Source organism: Neoarius graeffei, chromosome 18, assembly GCF_027579695.1.
Source record: "Neoarius graeffei isolate fNeoGra1 chromosome 18, fNeoGra1.pri, whole genome shotgun sequence".
Lineage (NCBI taxonomy): Eukaryota > Metazoa > Chordata > Actinopteri > Siluriformes > Ariidae > Neoarius > Neoarius graeffei.
In genome coordinates, this window is record NC_083586.1 from 5,314,528 (window position 1) to 5,321,681 (window position 7,154).

The following is a 7,154-nucleotide window of genomic DNA, read 5'->3' on the forward strand; positions in this document are numbered from 1 at the left end:
CCTTCACTATGGCAAGGCAAGGCAAGTTTATTTATATAGCACATTTCATGCACAATGGCAGTTCAATGTGCTTTACAGAAGTAAAAGCAAAACAGTAAACAATAGAAAATAAAATTACATAAAATAAATGGGGAAGAAAATTAATAAGAATTAAAAAATAGAAATAAAATAATAAAATGAGATAAAAGTTCAATTAAAAAAACCAGCAGAATAAAATAGAATAAAAGTTAAGTAAAATTTAAAACATGGAGAGACTGTAAAAGTAAAGAGTTTAAAACATGTAGAGATGGCAATATTAATAATTTAGCAGAAAGCATCTGAAAACAGCTTGGTCTTTAGTCTAGATTTGAAGCTGCCGACAGCAGGAGCATTTTTGATGTCCTCTGGCAGTTGGTTCCATAGCTGTACTGCATAGTAGCTAAAAGCTGCTTCACCACACTTTGTTTTAACAACAGGTTTTAATAGTAAATTTTTCTGCTGCGATCTGGTAGATCTGATTGGGTTAGGCCGCTGCAACATATCAGAGAGGTAATTGGGCCCTGTACCATTTAGAGATTTGTACACCAGCAGCAATGCTTTAAAGTCAATTCTGTAGCTTACTGGAAGCCAGTGAAGGGACCTTAGAATTGGAGTAATGTGTTCTGTTCTTTTTGTTCATGTGAGAACCCTAGCTGCTGCATTTTGAACCAGCTGAAGTCGTTTGATGGGTTTTTTTGGCAAGCCTGTGAAAAGGCCATTGCAGTAATCAACCCTACTAGAGATGAAGGCATGTATAAGTTTTTCCAAATCATTTTTTGACATAAGTCCTCTTAGTTTGGAAATGTTTTTTAGGTGATAAAATGCCGATTTAGTGATTGCTTTCATATGCCCCTCAAAGTTTAGCTCGCTGTCAATGAAAACACCAAGATTTTTAACCATTTCTTTTGTTTTAATCCCCTTTGTGTCAAGAATAGTGGTAATCCTGAGTCTTTCATCTTTTTTTCCAAATAGAATTACTTCTGTTTTATCTGTGTTCAGCTGAAGAAAATTTTGTGACATCCAGTTGTTGATTTGATCGATACACTGGTAGAAACATTCAAGGGGGGCATAATCATTAGGTGATAGAGCAAGATAAATTTGGGTATCATCTGCATAGCAGTGATATAAAATTGAATTGTTCTTGATAATTTACCCAAGTGGGAGCATATAAAGGTTGAATAGTAATGGTCCAAGAATCGACCCCTGGGGGACACCACAGGTCAAAGACATTGACACTGAGGTATAATTTCCCATGGTAACAAAGAAGCTTCTATCTTTTAAGTATGATTTTAACCAATTGATAACTTTACCAGTCAACCCAACCCAATGTTCAAGTCGATATAGCAGTATGTTGTGATCAACAGTATCAAAAGCTGCACTGAGGTCCAGTAATACCAGGACCGATGTTTTGCCTGCATCAGTATTAAGACGTATGTCATTTATAACTTTAATGAGTGCTGTTTCAGTGCTATGATTGGCACAAAATCCTGATTGAAAGTTATCAAAACAGCTGTTTGATATCAAGAAGGCAGTTAATTGATTGAAGACAATTTTTTCAAGGATTTTCCCGATGAATGGTAGATTTGATATTGGCCTGTAATTATTTAATACTGAAGCATCCAGATTATTCTTTTTAAGTAGGGGCTTTACAACGGCTTTTTTCAAGGACACAGGAACAATGCCAGTCTCTAGGGATGTATTTATGATTTGTAGCACATCTGTAATTATGAGATGTAGAACAGACTTAAAAAAGTTGGTGGGCAGAATGTCCAATTCAGATGTTGCGGAACTGAGATTTTGTACAGTTTTTTCAAGAGTCTCATAATCAATTAAACAAAATTCTGACATTGTGTTGAAGTTATCTGTCTGTGTCACTGGTGATTGCAGTTTTTCAATTATTTGCAAATGAGATATATTATGAGCAATATTATGTCGTATTTTATCAATTTTACCTTTAAAGAAGGATGCAAACTCATTGCATTTATTAACTGAGAGAAGTTCAGGTGCTAATTGTGGTGGGGGATTTGTTAGCTTCTCTACTGTTGAAAATAGCACACGGGCATTGTTCATATTCCTGTTGATGATGTTGGAGAAGAAAGACTGTCTTGCTTTATGAATTTCATAATTATATTTACAAAGCATCTCTTTATGGATTTGATAATGGATGTGAAGTTTAGTTTTGCGCCATTTTCTTTCAGTCTTTCTACATTCTCTCTTTAACAGTTTAACAGCCGGGTACTGCTTCCATGGTGCTTTCTGCTTATCATTGACTCTTTTGATTTTGAATGGAGCAATATCATCCATAATTTGGGTCATATTTAAATTAAAAATTTCCAGTAAATCATCTACAGAATCTGACATTTTGGCTGAGATCCGAGAGAGAGCTTGCTCAAAGAGAACACGTGTTGTCATTTATGACTCTCCTACCCATAGTCATTGAGCTGTTCTGAATGTGAGGAGACATAGAAACTTCAGAGAAAACACAAAAATGATCAGATAAGGCCAGGTCAACAACAGTAGTAGAAACAGTAAGACCCTTTGTGATGACAAGGTCAAGGGTATGACCACGAGAGTGGGTCAGCCCCTGTACATGTTGTACAAGGTTGAAGTTGTCAATAAGTGCAAGTAGTTCATTGGCATAGGTGTTTTCAGGATTATCTACATGCAAGTTAAAATCCCCAGATATAATAAGACAGTCAAACTCTAAGCAAATGACTGACAACAGTTCACCAAACTCTTCCAGAAAAACTTTGGCTGAATGTCTCGGAGGCCTGTAAATAGTTAATAATAATATGTTAGGAGAGCATGTAACAATTGCACATAAGTGTTCAAAGGATGTAAAATCACCAAGTGAGGATTGTTTACATTGAAAAGAGACTTTGAATATATTTGCGATCCCTCCACCTTTCCCCTGTCGGGTAACATTCATAAAATTAAAATTTGGGGGAGTTGCTTCAATAAGGGTGGTAGCACTATTTGCTTGATCCAGCCAAGTTTCAGTTAGAAGCAAAAAATCAAGATTATGTTTGCAGATAAGATCATTAATTAAAAATGACTTGTTTGAAAGTGATCTAACATTCAGAAGAGCTAGCTTTACAGAAAGTCTAGAAGTAATATCCGCTTGGGCACTCTGATGTTGTTTTGAAACAGGAAGGAGACTAGACTGGTTTACCCCCTGGGTTAAATATGCTCTATGTTTTCTATTTCTTATCAACACAGGAATAGAGAATGGCATAGGCATACTGGGTCCCAGCTTGTTTTCAAAACTACACCCAATGCAGGGACCCCCAGCACATCATACTAGACCTTCTTTATGTTCCATTTTGTTTGAGATTGAGAGGATTGGAGATGTCATGTATCTTTTAGATGGTGAAAAAGATTGGTAGCCAGCTGAAAGTCCTGGGCGAACACAGTTCAGTCTGTTGGTTGATTTTTGATGAACTGGGTACACAGCTTGTCGCGACAGATTTGGGCTGGAAAAAGAGAGTGTAGCCATTTGCATCAGTCTTTGCATACTATTTGGGAAATCCGTGCAAGGGGGAGACGGAGATGGTACGATAAAATCAGAAGAGTGAGACTTTGGTGAGGCCTTTGTAAGTGTCTCCATGACTGTCTCTGTGGTGACTGTCTCACTGATTGTCTCTGTGATAGTTGCATGGGGTCGAGAAGTGGACGAAGCAACCTTGACATGGTTATCTTTAGTCAGGTCCTTAATCTGGATGGAATCGCATGATAAAATCGCATGCTCACATTCTCCGTGTGATTGTTGTTGTCCTTGGCAGTCTGCCCCAGATGGTTCTTGGCAGTCTGCTCCAGATGGCTGTGTGTCCTTGGTGAAGACTTGCATAGATGATTGTTTTGGCATTGCAGAGGAATTGTTTATGTTTATAACTAGGTCAGTCTGCGACATCTTATCAACTGTTCTCTTCAGTGTTGACTGAGAGAAAATTGCAAGTCTATAATGATCTGCTAAAACTTTGGTCCCAATCCAGCTAAGTTCAGTGCTATTTGGCTTGAAAAATTCTCTGCGATTCCAGAAAAGGTTAAAATTGTCTATAAAGTTCATACCAGATGAAAAACAAGTTTTTCCAAGCCAGGTGTTAAGACTGAAAAGTCGACTAAATGCAAAACTTCCCCTTGCAGGAAGTGGGCCACTGATAAAAGATTGTATTCCGGTCTTATAGAGATGAGAAAAGAGTTTTTTGAAGTCCTCTTGGACAAACAGCTGTTCTCTGAAAACATCATTTGCTCCCACATGCACAACAATACGTTTGATAGTTTTATGCTCGGACATGAGTTTCAAAATGCTGTCTTTGGTGTCAGAGATGGATGCATTTGGAAGGCAGCAAATAATCATTCCATGTCCTTTTAAATGTCTTACAGTGGAATCACCAAGAACAAGGGTTGTGGGATCAGGTGGTGTTTTGAGCTGCTTTTTGCCTCTTCCCACAACTCTTCGGTTGTGATGTGTTCAATGTGTTTGTCCGCCTGAAAATTCTGCTTCCACATCCCTGAGGCATTCAAATTTGTTCTGAAGCCTTATGGGCTGTGGATTTTCCATAGGATTGTAAATCCTATTGTAATTTGTAGACCTAGCTCTATTTCTGATAGCATGGCTGTGGAGCATGGGTCGCACAGTATCAGAACAAGCTGGTATTGAGGTAATAAGTCTTCTGTTTTTATTTTCATCTGTACTCAGCCTTTTTATTTGCCCTGTTAGATCGATGAATTCATCCACTCGATCTGCAATGTCATCGGCTTGTCGGGGTACATTCTCAGCCACTGTTTCTGTACTCCTTTCCTGAGATATTGCTCTTAATTCATCAGTCTTTGGCAGAGCATCAATCTTTGATTCCAGGATAGAAATCCTCTGTTCTAGTTCTGTGCATTTTCTGCAGGATCTCCTGGATTTTTTGCCCCCTGGCATTTTGTTTTAAAAGCTAACTTATCTTATAAAGATGAAAAATAAAATGAAGAAATAGTGGAAATTAAATTAAAATTAAAAGCTTATAAAGATGAAAAATAAAATGAAAAAGTAGTGGAAATTAAATGAGAAAGTAAAGTAAAATAAAGATCAAGCAGGAGCAAAGCAAAGAAGCGTCCTACTCACTTGAGTAGGAGGAGCAGAAAAGAGGTACCAGCAGAGGTATGGGAGGTACCAGCAGATAGCCTGCACCTTTTGATCTAAGTAGGCGTGGCAGGACATAGAGGAGCAGAAGTTCACTCAGGTACTGTGATGTGAGCCCATTCAGTGCTTTAAAGGTCAGTAGTAGTATTTTATAATCAATACGAAATTTGATTAGGAGCCAATGCAGTGTGGATAAGACAGGGGTGATGTGGTCATATTTTCTAGTTCTAGTAAGGACTCTTGCTGCTGCATTTTGAACTAACTGGAAATTGTTTATGCACTTCTTGAAACATCCAGACAGTAAGGCATTACAATAATCCAACCTGGAGGTAACAAAAGCATGAACTAGTTTTTTCCACGTCATGTAGTGACATTAAATTTCTTATCTTAGCAATATTTCTGAGATGAAAGAAAGCTATCTGGGTAATGTTATCAATGTGAGTTTCGAATGAAAGACTGGGGTCAATAATCACTCCGAGGTCTTTTACTGCTGCACGTGAAGAAACAGAAAGGCCATCCAGAGTTACTGTGGAATCAGAAAACTTACTTCTAGCTGCATGTGGTCCGAGTACAAGTACTTCAGTTTTGTCAGAGTTAAGCAGAAGGAAGTTAATAAGCATCCAGTGTCTAATGTCCTTCACACATTCCTCAGTTCTATTAAGCTGGTGTCTCTCATCAGGTTTTGCAGAAACATACAACTGTGTGTCATCAGCATAACAGTGGAAACTAATACAATGTTCATGAATAATATTACCCAGAGGTAACATATATAAAGAAAAAAGCAGTGGACCCAAGACAGAACCTTGTGGAATACCAAACTTTACCTCAGTACATCTAGAAATATCACCATTTATATCAACATACTGATAACAATCAGCTAAATAAGAGCTGAGCTAGGAGAGAGCCGTTCCCTTAACTCCCACAATATTTTCTAGTCTATCCAGAAGAATGGAATGATCAGTGGTATCAAATGCTGCATTAAGGTCAAGCAACACAAGCAGCGAGACACAGCCCTAATCAGACGCCAACAGTAGGTCGTTTACTACTTTAACCAAAGCTGTTTCTGTGCTGTGATTAGGTCTAAATCCTGACTGATACATTTCATGGATGTTATTCCTATGTAAATATGAGCATAACTGCTGTGCCACAGCTTTTTCAAGGATCTTGGAGATAAAGGGGAGGTTTGATATTGGACAATAATTGTTCAGCTGACAGGGATCAAGGTCAGGTTTTTTAATCAGGGGTTTGATAACTGCTAGTTTAAAGGATTTGGGTACATAGCCAATCGTGAGAGAAGAATTTATTATTTTTAGAAGCGGTTCAATTACTTCAGGTATTATCTGTTTGAATAGACATGTAGGTAAGGGATCTAGTACGCAAGTTGAGGCTTTTGATGCCGAGATTAATGAAAGTAATTCAGTTTCTCTAAGGGGAGTAAAACATTCTAACTGATGATCTGATAGAGTTTTATGGTTAACTACAAGGTCACTTTCATTGTCTGACCTTAAATTAGTAGTTTGAATTTTTTGTCAGTTATTCTCAATTTTGTCATTAAAAAAATTAATGAAATCATTGCTATTACATAGTGCAGGTGTGCATGTGTCTATAGTGGACTTATTCCTGGTTAATTTTGCGACAGTATTAAATTGGAATCTATGATTATTTTTGTTATCTTCTATTAGGGAGGAGAGATACAGTATGTTGATCTCGCAGCACTAAGAGCTTTTCTATACTTCAGGAAGCTCTCCTTCCATGCTAATTTGAACACTACCAGTTTTGTTTGACGCCATTTACGTTCCAATTTTCGAGTGGTCTGTTTTAATGTGCGAGTGCCATCATTATACCAGGTGCTAATTTTTTTGTCTCTGACCATTTTCCTTTTTAGAGGAGCTACATTATCTAAAGTATGGCGGAACGTTGACTCTAAGCATTCAGTTGCCTGATCAAGTTCTGCAGGGGCTGACAGTGACCGAATCAAAGTTGATAACTCTGGGAGATCATTTATAAA